Source organism: Bison bison, unplaced genomic scaffold (genome assembly GCF_000754665.1).
Source record: "Bison bison bison isolate TAMUID 2011002044 unplaced genomic scaffold, Bison_UMD1.0 scf7180017864248, whole genome shotgun sequence".
NCBI lineage: Eukaryota > Metazoa > Chordata > Mammalia > Artiodactyla > Bovidae > Bison > Bison bison.
Genome location: NW_011494820.1, coordinates 658007 through 669145, shown reverse-complemented (window position 1 = coordinate 669145; position 11139 = coordinate 658007). Strand labels below are relative to the sequence as shown.

General features: G+C 40.9%; 1 pseudogene; it reads left to right on the top strand.

Annotated features, from left to right (window-relative positions):
* The first annotated feature begins 436 nt into the window (after nt 1-436).
* On the top strand, nt 437-6552 carry LOC104993887 (annotated as a pseudogene).
* Nucleotides 6553-11139: the final 4587 nt, after the last annotated feature.

Sequence of the window (11139 nt, the reverse complement as noted above, 5' to 3'; positions counted from 1 at the left end):
CACCCTCAGAGAACTGTTATAGAACAAAGTGCTTTTGAAAGCACTAAGTGTGAAGAACTTGAGCCAGAGTTCAGCCCATACAGTACACCAGAAGACACAAACTAAAGATAAATTCTGTGTTTATAATAGATTTACAAATACCTTCTACCAGAAATTAGACCCTACAATACATCAGAGAACTCACAAAGAAGAGAAATTCTACCAAAGTGATAAATATGAGAAATCCTCCCATCAAAACTCATCCCTCAATGTACATCAGCAATTTGCCATAGGAGAGAAGTCATTTGAACTTATCGAATGTGGGAAATTCATTTATCAGAAAGAACACCTCATTCAACATCAGAGGACCCACTCAGGTGTAAAACCTTCTGAATGTGAGAAATATGGGAAATCCTTTTGTTCAAATTCACATCCTATTCATTATTCCAGAACCCATATGGGGGTCAATCTCTATAAATGTAATGAAGGTGGTAAAACTTTTGCTGATAACTCAGTCCTCAAAGCACATCAGAGAATTCACACAGGTGAGAAACCATATGAATGTAGTGAATATAAGAAAACTTTTGCCCATAATTCAAACTTCAGAGTGTTGCAGGAGGGGAGACCCCCTTCCAGGGGCCAAGGATGGGCTCTTTTCTAACACTCAGAAATGAATGGTCCAAGGAGACACACGTGCTGACAAAGCAAGAGACTTTATTAGAAAGGGGCGGCCAGGCAGAGAGCAGGAGGGTAAGGAACTCAGGAGAACTGCTCTGCACGTGGCTCACAGTTTCAGGTTTTATGGTGATGGGATTAGTTTCTGGGCTTTCTTTGGCCAATCACTCTGACTCAGAGTCCTTCCTGGTGGCACATGCATTGTGCAGCCAAGATGGATGCCAATGAGAAGGATTCTGGGAGGTGGTAGGACACGTGGCATCTCCTTTTGATCTTTCCCAAATTTTTCTGGTTGGTGGTGGCTTGTTAGTTCCTTGTTCCTTACTAGGACCTCCTGTCATAAAATAACTCACACAAATGGTTACTATGGTGTCTGGCCAGGGTGGATGGTTTCAGTCAGTGCTGTGCTGTGCTGTGCTAAGGCACTTCAGTCGTGTCCAACTCTATACAACCCTATGGATTGTAGCCCATCAGGCTACTCTGTCCATGGAATTCTCCATTCAAGAATATTGGAGTGGGTAGCCATACCCTTCTCCAGAGGATCTTCCTAACCCAGGGATCAAACCCGGGTCTCCTGCATTGCAGGCAGATTCTTTTTTTTTTTTTTTTGCAGGGGTGTCCCAAGGGAAACAATGTTGCAACTTGTTTGTCCTGGTTGAGGCCTGTGTGTGTGAAATGTCCAGTGCTCACCACTCACTTGCCTCCTCTCCTGGCCATGGTGTGAATGCAGCTCTGGGTTGGTTTAGCCTCCAGCTTCCGGCTGGGTCTCTTAGAGGGTTTCAATTTGAGGAAACTCCCTATGTCAAATTCTGCACCTAAAGTCGCACTTTACTAACATTTCATATTATATTACTCAAAAAATGCCTGAAATATGGCCATACGACAGTAATCGAACTAGAAGGATTACAAGAGCTCAGAAGAGTCACCCTGCTGGCAGAGCGGGAGCTGATGGCACCTGCATGCAACAGGAGGGGACGTTGAGGCTCGGAGGCTTGGTGACCTGTGGCCCAGGCCCCCAGTTAGGAGAGAGGTAGGCAGACCCAAGGCCTTGAGCCTGAAAGCTGATCAGGGGAGACTGCTCATCAGTACAGCGGCTCAAGACGGCAATTTTCTAGAATCTATTAATATTAAAAATGCACACACACTTTCCCTCAGCAGTTTGCCTTCTAATAATTTTTCTACAGGAACATGTTTCTACAGGAACAAAATGATGCATTTCCTGCTACATTTTTTGTAATTGCAAAAAAAGGAAAAGAAATATTTGTCAGTTGAGAACTATTTGGGGCTTCCCCAATGACTCAGCAGTAATCTGCCTATGATGCAAGAGATGCTGATTTGAAGATCCCCTGGAGGAGGAAATGGCAAACTACTCCACTATTCTTTTTTTTTTTTTTTTTTTAAGTGTTCTAGTTTCATTCTTTTACAAGTGGTTGACCAGATTTCCCAGCACCACTTGTTAAAGAGATTGTCTTTAATCCTTTGTATATTCTTGCCTCCTTTGTCAAAGATAAGGTGTCCATATGTGTGTGGATTTATCTCTGGGCTTTCTATTTTGTTCCATTGATCTATATTTCTGTCTTTGTGCCAGTACCATACTGTCTTGATAACTGTGGCTTTGTAGTAGAGCCTGAAGTCAGGTAGGTTGATTCCTCCAGTTCCATTTTTCTTTCTCAAAATCGCTTTGGCTATTCGAGGTTTTTTGTATTTCCATACAAATTGTGAAATTATTTGTTCTAGCTCTGTGAAGAATACTGTTGGTAGCTTGATAGGGATTGCATTGAATCTATAAATTGCTTTGGGTAGTTGCAGGCAGACTCTTTACCATCTGAGCCACCATGGAAGCCCTTCCGTCAGTGTGCTTCCCCTAATAAGAGCACTTCAGAAAATTCACACTGAGGTGAAACTCTACAAATGTAATGAATTTCAGAAAACTTTTGCCCAGAAGACACACCTCAGTACGCATCAGAGGATTAACACAGGTGAGAAGCCCTATGAATGTTGTGAATGTGGGAAACCTCTCAGAAATCATACCTCAGTGGACATGAGAGAATTTACAAGGGCAAAAACCTTATGAATGTCATGAATGTGGGAAAACTTTCTCCCAGAGGAGAAAGCATTCCTCTGTGCACATCAGAAAACTCACACAGGAAAGAAACTTTATAAATGTGAGGAATGTGGGAAAACTTTGCAGATAATTAAGCCCTCAGGGCACATCAGAGAATTCACAAAATGGAGTAATTGTATGAATGTAATATATTTGGAAAAACTTTCTCCAAGACATCCACCTCAGAGTACATTTGAGGACTCATACAGAGGAGAAATCTTATGAATGTAATGAATGTGGCAAATCTTTTTCTCAAAAGTCATATGTTAGTGCACATCAGAGAAGTCACATGGGGAGAAATCTTATTAATGTAATATATGGAGGAAAACTTTTGCACATAATTCAACCCTCAGATTACATCAGAGAATTCACACAGGTGTAAAATCCTACAAGTGTAGTGAGTGTGGGAAGACTTTCTCCAAGAAGTCACACTTTAGTGCACACCAGAGAATTCACACAGAAGAGAAACCCTATGAGTGTAATGAATGTGGGAAAGCTTTTGCCCAAAATTCAACTCTTGGAGTATACCTGAGAATTCATACAGGGGAGAGACCTTATGAATGATATGAATGTGGGAAAACCTTTGTCCATAAGGCAGCTCTTTAAAAAATATATATATATATAAATTTATTTCTTTTAATTGGAGGCTAATTACTTTAGAATATTGTATTGGTTTTGCCAAACATTGACATGAATCCGCCACGGGTGTACATGTGTTCCCCATCCTGAACCCCCCTCCCACCTTCCTCCCCATCCCATCCCTCTGGGTCATCCCAGTGCACCAGCTCCGAGCACCCTGTCTCATGTATCAAACCTGGACTAGTGATTCATCTCACATATGATAATATACATGTTTCAATGCCATTCTCCCAAACCATCCCACCCTCACCGTCTCTCACAGAGTCCAAAAGACTGTTCTATACATCTGTGTCTCTTTTGCTGTCTTGCATATAGGGTTATCATCACCATCTTTCTAAATTCCACATATATGCATTAGCATACTGTACTGGTGTTTTTCTTTCTGGCTTCCTTCACTCTGTATAATAGGCTCCAGTTTCATCCACCTCATTAGAACTGATGAGGTGCATTCTGATTCAAATGCATTCTTTTTAATGGCTGAGTAATATTCCATTGTGTATATGTACCACTGCTTTCTTATCAACTCGTCTGCTGATGGACATCTAGGTTGCTTCCATGTCCTGGCTATTATAAACAGTGCTGCAATAAACATTGGGGTACACGTGTCTCTTTCAATCCTGGTTTCCTTGGTGTGTATGCCCAGCAGTGGGATTGCTGGGTCATAAGGCAGTTCTATTTCCAGTTTTTTTAAGGAATCTCTACACTGTTCTCCATAGTGGCTGTACTAGTTTGCATTCCCACCAACAGTGTAAGAGGGTTCCTTTTTCTCCACACCCTCTCCAGCATTTATTGCTTGTAAACTTTTGGATACCAGCCGTTCTGGCTGGCATGAAATGGTACCTAATTGTGGTTTTGACTTGCATTTCTCTGATAATGAGTGATGTTGAGCATATTTTCATGTGTTTGTTAGCCATCTATATGTCTTTGGAGAAATGTCTGTTTAGTTCTTTGGCCCATTTTTTGATTGGGTCGTTTATTTTTCTGGAATTGAGCTGCAGGAGTTGCTTATATATTTTTGAGATTAGTTCTTTGTCTGTTGCTTCGTTTGCTATTATTTTCTCCCATTCTGAAGGCTGTCTTTTCACCTTGCTTATAGTTTCCTTTGTTGTGAAAAACCTTTTAAGTTTAATTAGGTCCCATTTGTTTATTTTTGCTTTTATTTCCAATATTCTAGGAGGTGGGTCATAGAGGATCCTGCTGTGATTTATGTCAGAGAGTACTTTGCCTATGTTTTCCTCTAGGAGTTTTATAGTTTCTGGTCTTACATTTAGATCTTTAATCCATTTTGAGTTTATTTTTGTGTATGGTATTAGAAAGTGTTCTAGTTTCATTCTTTTACAAGTGGTTGACCAGTTTTCCCAGCACCACTTGTTAAAGAGATTGTCTTTTCTCCATTGTATATTATTGCCTCCTTTGTTAAAGATAAGGTGTCCATAGGTGCATGGATTTATCTCTTGGCTTTCTATTTTGTTCCAATGATCTATATTTCTGTCTTTGTGCCAGTACCATACTGTCTTGATGACTGTAGCTTTGTAGTAGAGACTGAAGTCAAGCAGGTTGATTCCTCCAGTTCCATTCTTCTTTCTCAAGATTGCTTTGGCTATTCGGTTTTTTGTATTTCCGTACAAATTGAGAAATTATTTGTTCTAGTTCTGTGAAAAATACCATTGGTGTCTTGATAGGAATTGCATTGAATCTATAGATTGCTTTGGGTAGTATACTCATTTTCACTATATTGATTCTTTCAATCCATAAACATGGTATATTTCTCCATCTATTTGTGTTCTCTTTGATTTCTTTCACCAGTGTTTTCTAGTTTTCTATATATAGATCTTTTGTTTCTTTAGGTAGATCTATTCCTAAGTATTTTATTCTTTTCATTGCAATGGTGAATGGGCTTGTTTCCTTTATTTCTCTTTCTGTTTTCTCATTGTTAGTGTATTGTAATGTGAGGGATTTCTGTGTGTTAATTTTATATCCTGCAACTTTACTATATTCATTGATTAGCTCTAGTAATCTTCTGGTGGAGTCTTTAGGGTTTTCTATGTAGAGGATCATGTCATCTGCAAACAGTGAGAGTTTTGCTTTTTCTTTTCCAATCTGGATTCCTTTTTCTGCTCTGACTGCTGCGGCCAAAACTTCCAAAACTATGTTGAATAGTAGTGGTGAGAGTGCGCACCCGTTTCTTGTTCCTGACTTTAGGGGAAATGCTTTCAATTTTATTAAAAACCCTCCAGAAAGCAGGAATAGAAGGAACATACCTCAACATAATAAAAGCTATGTATGACAAACCCATGGCAAACATTATCCTTAATGGTGAAAAATTGAAAGCATAAGGCAGCTCTTAAGAGTACATCACACCTTGGAGAAGGAAATGGCAACCCACTCCAGTATTCTTGCCTGGGAAATCCTATGGACAGAGAAACCTCTCAGGCTATAGGCCATGGAGTCGAAAAAGAATCAGACATGACTTAACGACCAAACAACAAAACAACAAATATTTTTGAAAAATTGTCAATCATTTGAGTGTTAAATTCTTCTTTAAAGATATGTTTAATTTTAATTTTATTTTTACGTAGTGCATTCATACCCAGAATGAATGAACATTCCACAGATTTATCAAATATGTGTTGCATAACTCTAATGCTACCTATTGGGAGTATGAGCTACCCAAATTTCATAAATTGCTGAAGGAAAATATACGTTCATGTAATTAACCCAATTATAGGTAATTTAAAATGTGTATTAATTCCAATAAAGACTCTGGTAAAAGTAAAAGAGAAAAAAGTTTTGAATACCATTACTAGGAAAATTTTCACAGAGCAGGAAGAATTTGGATGATATTTAGGATGAGGTCAATTCCCCTCATCTTAAAGTTGAGACTATCTGGTAAAATTGTAAGTAGATATATCTGGTCTCACAGAGCCTGCCTGTAGGAGAGTGAAACAGCTTATAAAACAGTAAAATAGAGCACAGATATCTTGGATTCAAAGGCAGTTTCCCATGAACATGCTATGTTGTATCATGTTAAGGAAAACATAGAAAATGAAATCTATTTCATAGTAAAGAATTTGTCTGGAAAAAAAAAAAAAGTACATCACACCAGAATGCACACCGGAGAGAAAAACAAGTGTCTGAATTTAAAAGTGAAATGAAGTCGCTCAGTTGTGTCCAACTCTTTGCGACCCCATGGACTGTAGCCTACTAGGCTCCTCTGTCCGTGGGATTTTCGAGGCAAGAATGCTGGTGTGGGTTGCCATTTCCTTCTCCAGGGGATCTTCCCAACACAGGGATCGAACCCAGGTCTCCTGCATTGTAGTCAGACGCTTTACTGTCTGAGCCACCTACCCCACGTCCGAGGTCAAGGGCAGCGGCCAAGAGGAGCTACCCCATGTCCAAGAGTAGTGGCTACACAGGCACAGGAAGGCTGAGAGGAGCTACTCAAAGTTCAAGGTCAGGAGGGGCGGCCGTCATATGACCCAGCAACCCACTGCTGGGCATACACACCGAGGAAACCAGAATTGAAAGAGACATGTGTACCCCAATGTTCATCACAGCACTGTTTATAATAGCCCAGATGGAAGCAACCAATTGGAATAGCCAATTGGAAGCAACCTAGATGTCCATCAGCAGATGAATGGGTAAGAAAGCGGTGGTACATATACACAACGGAATATTAGTCAGCCATTAAAAAGAATACATTTGAAACAGTTCTAATGAGGTGGATGAAACTGGAGCCTTTTATACCAGAGTGAAGTATGCCAGAAAGAAAAACACCAATATAGTATACTAACGCATATATATGGAATTTAGAAAGATGGTAACGATAACCCTGTAAGCAAGACAGCAAAAGAGACACAGATGTATAGAACAGTCTTTTGGACTCTGTGGGAAAGGGCGAGGGTGGGATGGTTTGGGAGAATGGCATTGAAACATGTATATTATCATATGTGAAACAGATAGCCAGTCTAGATTCAATGCATGATACAGGGTACTTGGGGCTGGTGCACTGGGATGACCCAGAGGGATGGGATAGGGAGGGAGGTGGGAGGGGGGTTCAGGACGGGGAACACATGTACACCCGTGGCAGATTCATGTCAATGTATGGCAAAACCAATACAATATTGTAATTAGCCTCCAAAAAATTAATAAATTAAAAAAAAAAGGAGGGGCAGCCATGAGGAGATACATCTTGTCCAAGGTAAGGAGCAGCAGCTGCGCTTTGCTGGAACAGCTGTGAAGAGAGACACCACAACCAAGGAAGGAGAAACCCAAGTAAGATGGTAGGTGTTGCGAGAGGGCATCAGAGGGCAGACACACTGAATCCATAATCACAGAAAACTAGCGAATCTGATCACATGGACCAAAGCCTTGTCTAACTCAATGAAAGTAAGCCCTGCCATGTGGGGCCAGCAAGACAGACGGGTGATGGTGGAGAGGTCTGACAGAATGTGGTCCACTGGAGAAGGGAATGGCAAACCACTTCAGTATTCTTGCCTTGAGAACCCTATGAACAGTATGAAAAGGCAAAATGATAGGATACTGAAAGAGGAGCTCCCCAGGTCGGTAAGTGCCCAATATGCTACTGGAGATCAGTGGAGAAGTAACTCCAGAAAGAATGAAGGGATGGAGCCAAAGCAAAAACAATACCCAGTTGTGGATGTGACTGGTGACAGAAGCGAGGTCCGATGCTGTAAAGAGCAATATTGCATAGGAACCTGGAATGTTAGGTCCATGAATCAAGGCAAATTGGAAGTGGTCAAACAGGAGATGGCAAGAGTGAACATCGAAATTCTAGGAATCAGCAAACAAGATGGACTGGAATGGGTGAATTTAACTCAGATGACCATTATACCTACTACTATGGGCAGGAATCCCTTAGAAGAAATGGAGTAGCCATCATGGTCAACAAAAGAGTCCAAAATGCAGCACATGGATGCAATCTCAAAAACGACAGAATGATCTCTGTTCATTACCAAGGCAAACCATTCAATATCACAGTAATCGCAAGCCTATGCCCCAGCCAGTAACACTGAAAAAGCTGAAGTTGAATGGTTCTAAGTGGGCCTTAGAAAGCATCACTACGAACAAAGCTAGTGGAGGTGACGGAAATCCAGTTGAGCTATTCCAAAACCTGAAAGATGATGCTGTGGAAGTGCTGCACCCAATATGCCAGCAAATTTGGAAAAATCAGCAGTGGCCACAGGACTGGAAAAGGTCAGTTTTCATTCCAATCCCAAAGAAAGGCAATGCCAAAGAATGCTCAAACTACTGCACAATTGCACTCATCTCACACGCTAGTAAAGTAATGCTCAAAATTCTCCAAGCCAGGCTTCAGCAATACGTGAACCGTGAACTTCCAGATGTTCAAGCTGGTTTTAGAAAATACAGAGGAACCAGAGATCAAATTGCCTACATCCGCTGGGTCATCAAAAAAGCAAGAGAGTTCCAGAAAAACATCTATTTCTGCTTTATTGACTATGCCAAAGCCTTTGACTGTGTGGATCAAATAAACTGTGGAAAATTCTGAAAGAGACGGGAAAGCAGACCACATGATCTGCCTCTTGAGAAACCTATATGCAGATCTGGAAGCAACAGTTAGAACTGGAAATGGAATGACAGACTGCTTCCAAATAGCAAAAGGAGTACGTCAAGGCTGTATATTGTCACCCTGCTTATTAAACTTACATGCAGAGTACATCATGAGAAATGGTGGGCTGGAAGAAGCACAAGCTGGAATCAAGATTGTCGGGAGAAATACCAATAACCTCAGATATGCAGATGACAACACCCTTATGTCAGAAAGTGAAGAGGAACTAAAAAGCCTGTTGATGAAAGTGAAAGAAGAGCGTGAAAAAGCTGGCTTAAAGCTCAACATTCAGAAAAGGAAGATCATGGCATCTTGTCCCATCACTTCATGGGAAATAGATGGGAAAACAGTGGAAACAGTGTCAGACTTTATATTTTGAGGCTCCAAAATCACTACAGACGGTGATTGCAGCCATGAAATTAAAAGACGCTTACTCCTTGGAAGGAAAGTTATGACCAATCTAGATAGCATATTCAAAAGCAGAGACATTACTTTGCCAACAAAGGTTCGTCTAGTCAAGGCTATGGTTTTTCCTGTGGTCATGTATGGATGTGAGAGTTGGACTGTGAAGAAAGCTGAGCACTGAAGAATTGATGCTTTTGAACTGTGGTGTTGGAGAAGACTCTTGAGAGTCCCTTGGACTGCAAGGAGATCCAACCAGTCCTTTCTAAAGGAGATCAGTCCTAGGTGTTCATTGGAAGGATTGATGCTAAAGCTGAAACTCCAGTACTTTGGCCACCTCATGCGAAGAGTTGACTCATTGGAAAAGACTCTGATGCTGGGAGGGATTGGGGGCAAGAGGAGAAGGGGACGACAGAGGATGAAATGGCTGGATGGCATCACTGACTCGATGGACGTGAGTCTGAGTGAACTCTGGGAGTTGGTGATGGACAGGGAGGCCTGGCATGCTGCGATTCATGGGGTCGCAAAGAGTTGGACACGACTGAGCGGCTGAACTGAACTGACGGGAGCAAAAGACCTGTACTTTAAAAGTCTAAGATGCTGATGAAAAAAATTGAAAATAACACAAAGAAATATAAATATAAATCATGTTTTTGGATTAGAAGAAGTAATGCTGTTAAAATGACCATACTATCCAAGATAATCTACAGAATAAGTGCCTTCCCTCTCAAACTACCAATGGCTTTTTAAAAAGAGCTATAACAAATATTTTTAAAATCTGTATGGAGATACAAAAGCTTCAAAGCACAAACCCACTGGGCAAAAATAATCACTTGGACAGGGTTAATGGACAACTGGAAGGCTGTAAGAAGTCTTAAATTTCTAAAACAAACAGGTGAATAAATACGTAGTGAAATCTTGCAAATTGGAAAAGGCAACAACTCCAGTAGAAAATGGACTGAGGCCTGAAGGCTCAATTTACATATAAAGGAGCCTGACAAGGTGCAGTATACCGGCAGATGCTCAGATGCTCACCAACCACTGCTGTTAGGAATGTTCACTGTCACTGGCCTGCCAATTCACACAAGCGCTGCTCCTTGAGGTGGATATATACACATTCCAGGACCCAACAAATCTCTTTTTGTATCTCCTTCCCCCAGAGATCCTGAAAGACACAGAGGAGTATCTGAATCACTGCAGTTTGGGAACTAGGACATGGGGGTGGCAACTGCCGGCTGCCCACCATTAGGTAGGTGAAATGTGGTGACTTTACCATGGAGAGAGCTGTGAGGCAAAAGAAATCAGGATCTAGGGGGTACATGTAACACCACAGGTGACCTTACATATTGCAACTTTGGAGAAAAAAGTATCAATAAAACAGAAAGAAAGCTAAAGCATAAACTGTTTATATAAACTAAAAATGCATGTGCACAAGCTCAGTGGCTGAGGTGAACTGTCTGGTCATTCGTAAAGAGTTAAGCATGCAGTTAATACCATATGACCAGCATTCCACTCCTGGGTATGTACCCAAGAGAAATTAAAACAGCTATTCAAATGTTTGTACAAAAATGTTCACAACAGCACTGAGAAATAGCCAAAAGGTGGAAACAATCCAAATGTCCATTAACTATGAGTAAACAAAATGTGGTTCATTCACACAATGAAATATCATTCAGCCATAAAAAGGAACAGAACTCTAATACACGCTGCAACATGGGTGGACTTTAAACACATGTTAAGGGGCAGAACC